Source organism: Labeo rohita, unplaced genomic scaffold (assembly GCF_022985175.1).
Source record: "Labeo rohita strain BAU-BD-2019 unplaced genomic scaffold, IGBB_LRoh.1.0 scaffold_180, whole genome shotgun sequence".
Lineage (NCBI taxonomy): Eukaryota > Metazoa > Chordata > Actinopteri > Cypriniformes > Cyprinidae > Labeo > Labeo rohita.
In genome coordinates this window covers 39,528-53,661 of record NW_026128000.1, presented here as the reverse complement: position 1 = coordinate 53,661, position 14,134 = coordinate 39,528, and the positions used below count along the sequence as shown (strand labels likewise).

The 14,134-nt window shown below is 43.4% G+C and overlaps 1 pseudogene; it reads right to left on the bottom strand.

Annotated features, from left to right (window-relative positions):
- Positions 1-554: 554 nt before the first annotated feature.
- On the bottom strand, positions 555-13,884 carry LOC127158949 (antigen WC1.1-like; annotated as a pseudogene).
- Positions 13,885-14,134: the final 250 nt, after the last annotated feature.

The window sequence follows — 14,134 nt, the reverse complement described above, 5'->3', positions numbered from 1 at the left end:
TTCTGAATTGTATTTGTAATTTTTATATTGAACATATATAACATAATGTTAACTGGCTAAGTGACTGTTTTTTTTTTTTTTTTTTTAAGATTTATCTTTGCCATTTTTTAGCCTTTATTATGATAGGACAGATCAGTATGGACAGGAAGCGAAGGGGGAGACAGATAGGGGGCAGGATCACGAAAGGTCCTCGAGTCGGGATTCGAACATAGGACACCCGTAGTATTATTAAGCTGTATGTTGTAATTGTTACAATAATTTAATTGACAATTTCACATTTCAGCATGTAACATTATTACATTTTATTCCTCTAACCTGAAAGAAGCTCATCAGCATCTTCATACCCAGAATGCTGTTCTTCAGAAAGGACACTTCCTGTTATTAGGGAAGTAGAACCATCATCAGACACATTCACAATCACAAATCAGCAAAAATCCACTTACCATTTTAAATTATATGCAAACTAACCCTATAAAATTAACCATGGTTATTGTAGTTAAATAAAAAGAACCACAAATTGATCTCAACACATCAGACCATGAGTTCACTCACCTCTACCCCTTGAGACTGTGTGATTTAGTGGGTCTGTGCTGAATCTCCTCATAAACGGCCTCAGTCGTCATCCTGTGTCTCCTCTTAGAGAGAGCTGTGAGTGTAGACAGACAAACCTGCTGTCAGTTCACAACACATGACTGATCACACACTGAATAAGACACAATATGACAGTCTCTGGATCTCTCCTACCTCTCCTCATCACTCTGTTCTGCTGAATCAGTATAAGCAGTGGCACTAAGAGCAGTAAGAGCACAACTACCAGTACAATCACAAGCACTGGGGGGATGGAGAGAGACGCTGCTGGAGGAGTTTGTGGAGGAGGACTGATGTTGAGCGCACTGGAGGAGAGGCTGATGTTGTTGTGGCAGGAGTAGTGGACACTGACAAATCTGGCAAATCTGCCAAAACACATAAACAATCATGAATGTCTTAAATACACAAATATTATTAGCTCTAAAATTATCAAATGAATGTTATTCCTCAGTGTTTGCTGTGACCTGCACAGGTGAGTCCAGCGTGCTCTTTGTGGGAGCAGTCAGTGTGGTTTTTCAGGGAGAGAGGACAGTCCCACAGGTGAATCTCATTCCCTCTGCACTCGACTTTGTTCATCCACACAACACCTTCACCAGCACCAAAGACTGAATTCCCATCAGCCCTCAGTGCTGCTCCACAACCCAGCTGCCTGCAGACCACCTGAGCATCACTGATGTCCCACTGATCATCACAGACTGAGCCCCACACAGCGTTATGATACACCTCCAGCCTCCCAGAGCACCGGCCCTCCCCTCCACTCAGTCTGAGAGGAAGATGATCTAAAACACACACATCACACACAAGGAGACAGCAGAGGGCTGTCAGATGTATGGTTTTTTTTTTTTTTTTTTTACAGACACACCACCACCTATGCGGCACCCACGAATGTGCCCCCAGAACAAAACTTCATACATACATGACATGCGGCTGTTATGATTCTCCATCAGATAAACTAACCTGAACACTGTCTCTGGTAGGGAGCTGTGGAGCATGTCAAATAGCTTCGTGGAAACTCATGACTCTCATTTTCTGTAAACAAGATAATTCAATATTATAATATGCATTTTGTTTATATACTCATAAATGTTAAAGGATTACTGTTGTTTTTCTTAATGAATTAAATTGTATCAGTCTTACCTAAGCAGGTGATTTTGGCCACTTTATCCCCATCACAGTCATTCTGTCCCCAGGGTGAAGATGGACATTGCCATAGACTTGAATCATGTTGTCGACATGTAACTTTATCCAGCCAGTTAGGAGCTGATTTCAGTCTTGTTGTAGAATCAGACAAAACACCAGATCTTCCACAGTTCAGCTCTTGACAGATCAGACTCACTGTGTCTCTGTCCATCTTATGGTAGCACACATTTCCCCAGGATCCATTGTAGAAAACCTCCACATTCCCTTCACAGCCCTCAGTTAACCTGATCTCTTTAAACTCTAGATGGGAATGAAAAAAGTATATATATATATTTTTTGAAAATCCCAATCCCATTTTGTTTTCACTGCATTCATTTGAAGTTTTTTTTTTTTAATTATATAGCATGTTTACCTGAGCACACGACTCCTACATCCTCCTTGTGATTACAGTCATGTTTTCCCCAGCCTGGAGAAGAGCAGCTCCACAGGGACGTCTCATTCCCCTCACACTCCACCTCATCCAGCCATATGGGTCCAGAACCAGGACCAAACCAGGACCAAACCAGGCTGGTACCTGCTGGTTACTGAGGGCCACTCCACACTGCAGCTGTCTGCACACCACATGGGCATCTTTAATATCCCAGGAGTCATCACACACTGTCCCCCATGAGCCGCTGTGAAAAACCTCCAGCCTCCCTGCACAGTCTCCCCCAGAACCCACCAGCCTGATGGACCCACGACCTGATATTCAGAGAAAGAAAAACACATTATTGATCACTAACAACTAAAAAATCTGCCCAGATGTTGTTGTTCTCACCAAGGCAGGTGATTGACAGCTGTTGTGTGGAGCTGCAGTTGAGAGTTTGTGGAGAGCTGCAGTTCCCCAGATGAGCTTCACTCCCAGAGCACTGGAAGCCCGTCACACACTCATGACTGTGTTCAGGACTGGATGAAGAGGAGCTGTAGAAGTTCAGCACAGAGCCACAGCCCAGCTGTCTGCAGACCACAGAGGATTCAGTGAGACTCCAGGAGTCCAGCAGAACTCTCCTCCAGACCTGATGGATGAAAACTTCCACCTCCCCCTCACACTGTCTCTCTCCAGACAACCGCACCAGACCATCATGAAGAGCCAGAGAAGAACCTAGAGGGAAGATCTGATGTTGAACTAAGTATTGTAATTACAGAAATGGTACTGTTAATTTTTTTTTTTTAAGTATTAGCATTCATGACTCTCTATATTAAATAAGTTTACCAGAGCAGATGACTCCAACATCTCGTCTATGAGAACATTCAGCTCGACTCCATGAAGAGATGGAACATTCTGAGAGTTTTGTTTCATTCCCGTCACAATCAAACACATCAGCCCAGATTTCACCACTTCCCTCTCCAAACCAGTCTGATCCCACAACAGACACAGCAATCCCACAATTCAGCTGTACAGAGGACACTGGCAGCTCTCATATCCCAGCATGCATCACACACTGTGCCCCATTTACTGAGGAACTGAAGCTCCACTCTTCCAGAACAAGAGTCTGAACCGTTCACCAGTTTGAACCCAGTGTAACCTGAATAAAGAAATGCCAGCTTATTTAAAGTGCAAAACTAAAGGCAAGTGAATTAAGCAGTAAAACTTGCTGTCCATAAAATATATGGGTGTTATGTAATATTGTGTTTTGCATACAGCATTCTCTGGTAATATTGCTACTCATTCTATTTGGGAGCAGGTTGGGCTGCATTTATTTATTTATTTTTGCAATTTATCCAGTTTGTCATTCATTTAAAATAAATACAAATATATATATATTTTTTTGTAATATTTAGTTTGGTCATATTACATATACAAAGGAAGCCAGTATTTGTTGAAAGCACTGTATACAGTTAAACAGATGCCAAATACTTATACTCAACCAAAACATATCTCTCCCACATCATTCTCATGGGAACAGTTGTTCTTGCTTGAAGATAGGTGTGGACAGAAGTATATTTGAGATTCATTTCCTCTGCACTGAATCTCTTGTGTCCACATCTGAGCGTCTCCTTTGCCAAAAGCAGCTGCTGTTACGAGGAGTGATTGACGAGAGGCGAGCGGATCCATAAGCAAGCTTTTATTGGGACGAGACAGAGACATGGTCATACAGGCAGGGTCGAGACAGGAGCAGACAGGGATGTAACAGGCGATCCAAGAGAATAATCCGATAAAGACGAGCGATAAATAACAAGGCAGGCGGCTAGACAGACGTAAACGAGAAAACCAGGCAGGAGATCAAAAAACCAGGAACTTGGAAAACACTAGGGAAGCAGGAAATTTAAACAATACAAAGAATCAACGAAACAACAATCCAGGAAGTGCAACTGAGAAGGACCGGGGTTTTATAGGATGCCTGATTGGTCACGGGGGCTGACGCAATCAGAGCGGTGGAAGATGGGAGATGCAGTCCGAGATGCAAAGCGACAGACAGAGTGAGTGGGTGGAGCGAGAGTGACATCTGGTGGTGAGTAGACAACGGGACACCGACCAGGTTCGTGACATAGCCCCCCCAGATTCCAGGCAGGACCAGTCAGGGGAGCGGTGGGAGGAGACAGGGCGAGGGCTGGAGGACCAGGGTGGGAAAGCCCGGAGGCAGGACCGACAGAGCAGAGTACCCTCCAGGGCCGGAGGTGGAGCAAGAGCCTTCCAGGGAGGTGGAACAGGGCCTTCCAGGGAGGGGCCGGAGCAGGAGCCCTCCAGGGCGGGGCTGAGCCGGGCAGAGCAGGAGGCGCAGGAGCCCTCCAGGGCGGGGCGGGAGCAGAGCAGGAGGCAGCCCTCCAGGGCAGGAGGCGCAGGGGGAGCCCTCCAGGGCCGGAGCCGGAGGCAGAGCAGGAGGCGCAGGAGCCCTCCAGGGCGGAGCCGGAGGCGGGACAGGCAACGCCCGAGCCCTCCGGAGGCGGAACAGAACAGAGAGGCGGGGCGATCCTCCAGGGCGGAACAGGAGGAGAGCAGGAGGCGGAGCAGCCCTCCAGGGAGAAACAGGAATCTGCGTCACAGTCTGGGGACCTGGGAAAAGCAGACAGACAGGGGGAGGAGGCAGACAGAGTAGGGGGAGCAGGAGGCGTAGCAGCCCTCCGGGGCGGAACAGGAGGCGGAGCAGGAGGTACCGCAGCCCTCCGGGCGGAACAGGAGGCGGAGCAGCCCTCCGGGCGGAACAGGAGGCGGAGCAGCCCTCCGGGCGGAACAGGAGGCTGCGTCCTGGACAGGGACCTGGGGAGAACAGTGACAGAGGATGCAGACAGGAAAAAGGGAGAAGCAGAGAGTTTAGCAGTTAACGCCCCCTCCATAAGAGGTTCTACGGCCGACGCCGACACCTCTGGAGGCATTGGCGCAGCTTCTCCGATGGGGAAGGCTTCGGGAGCAGACTTGAGACCCGACGGGACCTCTGAAGCAGGCTTGTGATCAGAGGGGAGCTCTGGGTCAGGCTGGAGACCAAACGAAAGCTCTGCAGCAGGCTTGAGATCAGAGGGGAGTTCTGGAGCTGGCTGGAGACCAGACGAGACCTCTGCAGCAGGCTTGAGATCAGAGAGGGACTCTGGAGCAGGTTTGAGATCAGACGGGAGCTCTGGAGCAGGTTGGTGAACAGGCGTGGCCTCAGGGGTTGATCTGTGAACAGACGTGACTTCAGGGGCACAGTGTGCAGCCCACACACACCAGATGGCAACCGCCATTAGAGGAAGAGCAGCGGCGGGAGGTTGTGGTGAGTCCAGTAAACTGGTTACCATGATAGGCTGTGATCGTGGGATATCAGACGAGGCATGGCACGGCTCTGGAAGGTCAGACGAGACATGGCGAGGCACTGGGAGGTCTGAAGATACATGGAGAGGCTCTGGGCCATCCGGCGGGACGTGGGTTGACTCTGGGCGATCAGAGGAGACATAACTTGACTCTGAGCAGTCTGACGAGGCGTGATGGGGCTCTGAGCCGTCGGGCAGGATATGTCTTGGTTCGTGGTGACCAACTGTGGCCTGACCTGCTTCGTGAAGATCAATAGTGACTCTACTTGACTCAGGGACGATAGCCTTGACGTTGCTTGACTCGGGGACGACAGCCCTGACGTGACTGGATATGGCAGCTTGACTGGACTTGGAAGCCGGACTGGACTTGGAAGCCACAGCTGTAGCCTGACTTGACTCTGGAGCAGTGGCTGAAGTTTGACTTGGCTCTGGAACAACAGCAGCAGCTTGGCCTGGCTCATGAGGATCTGCCGTAACCTGGCTTGACTCCTGAACAACATGGCTTGGCTCAAGAATAACAGCTGTAACGTGAATTGACTCAGGAACAACATGTGTGACTTGGCTTGACTCGTGGGGCACAGGTGTGACTTGGCTTGACTCATGGAGAACAGCTGTAACTTGGCTTGATTCATGGGGATCAGCTGTGTCCTTGCTCGACTCTGTAGCGTGACCGGGCTCTGTGGCTTGACCGGGCTTGGAAGCTTGACCGGGCTCTGTGGCTTGGCCGGACTCTGGGGTAGTCGCCGTGGCATGAAGGAGTGCCATCTTAGCTGCCCATACCGTCACTAGAGGAGTGTCCAGCACGTGGGCCATCCTGACCACAGGTGGTGTCCGGATGGCGGCCATCTTGTGTAGTTGCTTGGAGACGGCGGCCATCTTGTGCTGTTGCTTTGGCGTGGCAGCCATCTTGTGCAGTGGCTCTGGCGTGGCGGCCATCTTGTGCAGTGGCTCAGGAAAGACGGCTGTAATTTGACTTGAGACAGGGACAAGTTGTTCTGGCTGACACAGGGACAACAGTTCTTTGATTTGACACAGGAAACACAGTTTTAACTTGACTTACCTTAGGAAGAGCAGTTCTGACTTGACTTGACGCAGGAACAGCAGCTGTAGCTTGACTTGACTCAGGGGTGGCAGCAGTGACTTTACTCGACTCAGGAAACACATCTGCAGCTTGACTTGACTCAGGAAACGCATCTGCAACCTTATATGGCTCTGATATGGCAGCTGTGACGTGACGAAGCTCTGTTTTCACCGCCCTCTTGTGAACGGGCTCTGCTGTCGCCGCCATCTTGTGAGCGCACGCCGGCGCGGCCGCCATCTGGTGCACGGGCTCAGCTGACGCCATCGTAGCTTGGGCGCGCTCCAACACGGCCGCCATCTCGCGAGCGATCCAGGCGGAGAACTTGGTTTTGGCGTCGTGATCCGGCGTAACCACCAATCTGCGAGCGGGGCGCGGGGCTGCCGTGTCCGCGTTGTCGCGTTCCCCCTTCGCGACCCCCACAGTACACGGCGAGCCCACACACAATAATGCAAAATTCAAGGAAGCAGCCAGAGATGAGCGCGGACCCTCGCGTCTGAGTCTAGTCTTTAGAGGCTCATTAACGCCATCACAAAATATTTCAAAAATTATACAGTCCGGGAGGGTGGAATGGTTAGTGATGGATAGAAACTCACGGATGTGCTGGTCGAGAGAACGTGATCCTTGTTTTATCCTGAATAAAATCCTGTCTGTGTCTGAATCTGATTGTCCGGGGGTGAAGCTGCTGGATCCTGTTGTGCTGGATTGTTCTGTTACGAGGAGTGATTGACGAGAGGCGAGCGGATCCATAAGCAAGCTTTTATTGGGACGAGACAGAGACATGGTCATACAGGCAGGGTCGAGACAAGAGCAGACAGGGATGTAACAGGCGATCCAAGAGAATAATCCGATAAAGACGAGCGATAAATAACAAGGCAGGCGGCTAGACAGACGTAAACGAGAAAACCAGACAGGAGATCAAAAAACCAGGAACTTGGAAAACACTAGGGAAGCAGGAAATTTAAACACAATACAAAGAATCAACGAAACAACAATCCAGGAAGTGCAACTGAGAAGGACCGGGGTTTTATAGGATGCCTGATTGGTCACGGGGGCTGACGCAATCAGAGCGGTGGAAGATGGGAGATGCAGTCCGAGATGCAAAGCGACAGACAGAGTGAGTGGGTGGAGCGAGAGTGACATCTGGTGGTGAGTAGACAACGGGACACCGACCAGGTTCGTGACAGCTGCTCCCAGCACCTGTACAGGAGCCCCACAGTCCAGCTCTCTACACACAACCTCTGCATCCTGCTGGTCAAAGGCAGTGTCACACACTGTGTGCCATGTGCTCCCATGAATCACCTCTAATCTCCCAGAACACAGGTGAGGTCCATCAATAAGTCTGGAATGTTTATGATCTGTTTTATATAAAAAAAATGCAAGTTTATGTGTTTGTTTAATACTCATAACAGTTAGTTACCTGAAATACATAATTCAAATATATGAAAATGGTGAAATAAACATGACATCAGATTGATTTTGCCCTTAATAGTTTACTACAAAGTGTTATATAATATAAAATTAATCACAATAATATTAGATTTTGAAGATAAGGCTCTTTCACCTGAGCAGATGACTCCAGCATCACTATAGTGACCACAGTGTGAATTAGACCATCCTAGTGATCTACAGTTCTTCAGTGTGGACTCTGATCCAGCACACCTGACAGAATTCATCCACACTGGTCCCGATCCTGGTCCAAAGTGAGCATCCACCAGAGCATCTACAGGTTCTCCACAGTCCAGTTCTCTACACACCACTGCAGCAGCCATATCCCAGTAAAAATCACACACTCTTCCCCACTGACCTCTATGAAGAACTTGTACTGTGCCAGCACAGCGACTGAGACCACCAACCAACCTTACATTTACACTATCTTAATATTGAACAGAGACAATAAGAGATGAACAGACAGTGAGAAAGAGGGAGGTAAGAAAATTAGATAAAATAATTACAATCTTGGGATTTGAATCTGTAGATAAAATTAGTACCAACCTGCACACACAAGTCCAGCACTGTTTTCATGTGAACAGTTGTGTTTGTGTGACGATTTTTTTGGACAGAAGTGTATCTGAGATTCATTTCCTCTGCACTGAATCTCTTGTGTCCACATCTAAATGTCTCCTTTGCCAAAAGCAGCTGCTCCCAGCACCTGTACAGGAGCCCCACAGTCCAGCTCTCTACACACAACCTCTGCATCCTGCTGGTCAAAGGCAGCGTCACACACTGACATCCACGTCTGATCATGAAGTATCTCTAACCTCCCAGAGCAGCGAGACCCATCAAATAGTCTGACATCTGAACATGAAATGTTTTCTCTTATGAAATTTACAGGCATATTATTTAACAAGATGTTATTATTATTATATATATTATTATTATATATTATATTATGTAACACTGCTATATTATTTAAAACATGCCATTGCTTTTGTACATTTCACTTCTGCCTTAGCTTGTGTATAGCGCATATGTGAAAATTGGTATTGTGTATTGCAAACATTGCTGGCTCTTGTGAGAATTTGGTTGTGATAATCCTCATTTGTAAGATGTTTTAGACAAATGTATTTGTTATACGAATTCATGAAAATGCGATTAATCAGTGATATACAGTAATAATAAGTGGAGGTTTGAGACTTTTTACCTGAGCAGATGATTCCAGCATCTCCAGAATGATCTATATCATTTTTACCCCATCCTTTTGATCCACATTTCTTCAGTGTAGACTCTGATCCAATACATCTGATATAATTCATCCAGATTGATCCTGATCCTGGTCCAAATTGAGCATCATTTAGAGCATCTACAGGTTCTCCACAGTCCAGTTCTCTACACACCACTGCAGCATCAGCCAAATCCCAGCCAAGATCATACACTGTTCCCCACTGACCTCAGTGAAAAACCTCCACTCTACCAGCACAGCGATTATTACCGTCAACCAACCTCACATTCACACGTGCTGTTTATTGAAAACAGACCAAGACATATTGAGAAAACAGAAATATTGAGAAAAAGAGCCAAAGAAACAGTGAGATGAAAAATAACATACTTCTATATTACATTAATTCTAAATCCTGAGATTTAAATCCGAAAGTAAATGAGCTCTAACCTGCACACACTAGCTCAACACTAAATTTATATGAGCAGTTGTTTTCATGTGATGGTGATGTTGGACAGAAGTGAATCTGAGATTCATTTCCTCTGCACTGAATCTCTTGTGTCCACATCTGAGTGTCTCCTTTGCCAAAAGCAGCTGCTCCCAGCACCTGTACAGGAGCCCCACAGTCCAGCTCTCTACACACAACCTCTGCATCCTGCTGGTCAAAGGCAGCGTCACACACTGACATCCACGTCTGATCATGAAGTATCTCTAACCTCCCAGAGCAGCGAGAACCTCCAACCAGCCTGGTGCCTAAACAAGGAATAAAATACAAACATAACACTGATGCTTATCTTTTAATTTTAAAAATTATGCGTAAAAACAGAAAGAAAGAAAGAAAGAAAGAAAGAATAAATAAATAAATAAATGCAGGTGTCTAATCACGAATGAAACTGTAGATGTTTGGAACAGCTCACCTGAGCAGATGACTCCAGCATCTCTATTATGATCACAGTTTTTTTTACTCCATCCTGCTGACTCACAGTTCTTCAGTGTGGATTCTGATCCAGTACACATGACATAACTCACCCACACTGGTCCTGATCCTTCTCCAAAATGAGCATCAGTCAGGGCATCTACAGGTTCTCCACAGTCCAGTTCTCTACACACCACTGCAGCATCTGCCATATGCCAGAAATCACCACATACTGTTCCCCACTGACCTCTATAAAGAACCTCCACTCTACCAGCACAGCGATTGTGTCCACCAACCAACCTCACATTTACATGGTCTGTATATTGAACAAAGAGAATAAGAGATTAAGAGTCACTGAGAAAGAAAAGAAAGAGATATAAAGTATTCACACAATAGAGGTAAAAAATAAAAATAAAACAAACAAAAACTTGTGATTTAAATCTGAGGAGAAATTTTGCTCCAACCTGCACACACCAGTCTGACATTCTTGCCATGTGAACAGTTGTTTTCATGTGATAATGATGTTGGACAGAAGTGAATCTGAGATTCATTTCCTCTACACTGAATCACTTGTGTCCACATCTGAGCGTCTCCTTTGCCAAAAGCAGCTGCTCCCAGCACCTGTACAGGAGCCCCACAGTCCAGCTCTCTACACACAACCTCTGCATCCTGCTGGTCAAAGGCAGCGTCACACACTGACATCCACGTCTGATTATGAAGTATCTCTAACCTCCCAGAGCAGTGAGAACCTCCAACCAGCCTGACTTCTGAAAGAACACAGACAAAGGGGGACATTTATCAAACATGTTAATAAAATCTTTACGGTCAATTTCATATAAGTATAATAATGTTTATGTAGACTTATGCAGCTACAGGTCAGGCATCACAGGCAATTGCTTGGGGCCCCAAATTTTGAGAGGGAAATACAATTAAAATTAAATGTAAAAAATAAAATTCTGAATAAAATAAAATTGTAAAAAAAAGTTTTGTGACTTTTAGTATGTTTGCCTCAATTTAACAAATTTTCCATGCATGTTTTATTTAAAAAATGTTTTGACTGCTTCCACTTTTATATTTTATATATATAGAATAAACATGACAATATGGAATAAAAGATCTGTCAGTACTTAATTTTTATTGTTCTATTTTTCAGGGGTTACACGTCAATTTTTACAAGTTGGATCTCATGGAAACATTATAGGGAAACTGTCTCTACAAAACAAAATAATTGTCTATATTGTGAACAATAAACCAAAATAACTGAATTAAATACCTAATTATAAAATAAAATAAAATTATAAAATGTATACATTTCTCTTACTCATTTAAACATGGTACCGACGGATAGAACCAACCTTAAATGTTTGTGTTACATAAACTAAACCAAGGAAGTGATATACACTGTTATACACTATATCAGCTGTTGCATTCAAGAAGCCAGGACTATTCCGCTATATTGCGTGTTGCACTTTGCTTTAAATATTGTGAGAGTGTAGGCACATCATTGGCAGTGCTTCATCGGAGTGGAACTAAAGATCTAAAGATCTGAGCTAAAGTTGGATATCTTGGTTTCTATTCTCCTTGAATTCTGCTATCAAACCCGATTTTTTTTAATAAGTTGAATTTATGCAAATAGATGGGTTTAACAAAAGAATATACAATTGATTAACTTCTGAGCTCACAACAGGTCTGTATTTTCCTACTTGTAAATTGTATATATACTGTAGTTGTTTCCTACTTGTAAATACGACTTTAATGTGCTCGGAACTTATAATTATGATATTTACATCTCAACTTGAAGGGCTGGAATACACTACATAACTTTTGAAAAAGGAACAGATTTTAATACATTGTCTAAAAAACTGAGCATCAAACACATTCCATTCAGATTTTAAAAGCTATGCAGTGTAATAAGCCTACAGCATTTAGATAGATATGCTCATCCTGTGTATTACATGATAAAACACTGATTCAACTGTTTGTTTTATAGGAGGGAGTGGGGTAATATAACAAGTAACAAAGCTTCTCTCGAGTGTCTGTTTTGCCCCAGTCTACTGAAAATAAAAACCAGTGAATCTACCCTTAACAACTGACATTCCAGCATATGAATTATCATGAGATCATGTTGGATATTCAGTCCACCAGACCTTGAAATATCACTGTTTCTCAATTTCTAAAATATATATTAAAATAATATTTTTAATATTAATATTTTAATTGTCTTATTTTACATTATTTTATTTTTGCATGTACATGTATTGTTGCTTTTGTATTGCGATACACCATGCCAAAAAAAGTACCTTGAAACTTCTGAACTACAAAATATATTAAAATATAAAATATAAAGTAAATAATTGCATCTCAGTACCACCAACCTCTGCATTTATTGGAAGCTTAATTAAAAAAAATAGATGAAAAGTTACATTATGTACATTGTTTTTAGTAAAGATACATTTTTATCGATGACAGGGTTTGGGACGTGAGCATCGGACTCCAACATCACAGCATAAATTATACCATCCTGCTGCACAGTCTGTCAAGGTGGATTCTGAACCAACACATCCGACATAACTCATCCAGATTGGTCCTGATTCTGGTCCAAAGGTCCAAAATGTGCCTTAGAAAGAGCATCTACAGGTTCTCCACAGTCCAGTTCTCTACACACCACTGCAGCATCAGCCAAATCTCTTTTTCACTATAATTATTTTGAGACTGTATCTGTGACAGTAATGTTGAAGGTTGAGCCACTGTTATGTTCCAAAGTCCCTAAACAAAAGCTAAATAAAAGGTTTCCTTTTATTATTTTTAACAAATACCCTTTTGATTATTTATTAAAGATTTTGACAGAATGATTTTAGCAAATGGCTCCAGAAATTTCTATTAATGCAGTTGATCTCCACTAGATTGCAGTAAGACCATAAAATCCACAAGACTGAAATCACACTGAAATGTGAAAACAAACACATTTCAAAAAAAAAAAAAAAAAAAAAAAAAAAAAAGAGAATCCAACAACAACAAAATGAGTAGTTGATAGCCAAATGGCCTATAATTGCATATAGTTGCATAATGTAGACTGCATATTAAAGTTTGACGTTTTGTTTGTACTGCTTAATTTTGAGTTAGAAACCATTAGAAATCACATTAGAGATGAATTAAACATTAAAGCTACTCTCTTACATCTCACTTGATAGGAATAAAAAAAGGTTTTAAAAAAAGGAAATCAAACACATAAACTTGACACTGAAGTATAGTGATCATGGCAATCAACTCAGTAGAAATTATTTTTGCAGTAATTATGTTGATCAAGATTTGTGTTTATGACTCTGAAGTATCAAAAATGTATATCAAAAACAACTCTAAATGTAAAAAAGAAAAAAAAAAGTAAATTCATCAACCAAAAAAAAAAAACACTTCCAGAAGCGTTAATGAGCCGTGACAGTGGGTGTGGCCATTGAACCCTGCTCATCATTCAGCTCCTCCCCTACATCATCACATCATCATAGTCTGAAAACGAACAAGTATCAGTATCAGCATTTTAATTTTTTTAAACACTTTAATTTAAATCAGCAACTTCAATTCCAACTCAGATCCAACCATATTACATTATATTGGTTAAGTGTATAAATTACAAGACAAAAACAATTTACCTAACAGGTTTCTCTCATCTTCATTGCTGTTCTCCACATCATCATAATCCCCCTGATCGCTCTCTGATGATTCAGTAATAGTAGTAGGCATGTTCAATATATCATAGAAAACAATATGTGACTAAAAATGAAGTTCTGTGTGACTCACCTGTTACACACTGAGAGCACTGTCCATCAATGATGACATCATCGTAATTCTCTGGTGTATCCACTACACACACACACAAACATTATAAGCTCTTAAATATAAAATTAAACTAATAAAATACCATTTTACTTTATTTTAACCTAATTTTATTTGAAAAAATAGGGCATAATACATATGCAAACTTTTTTATACC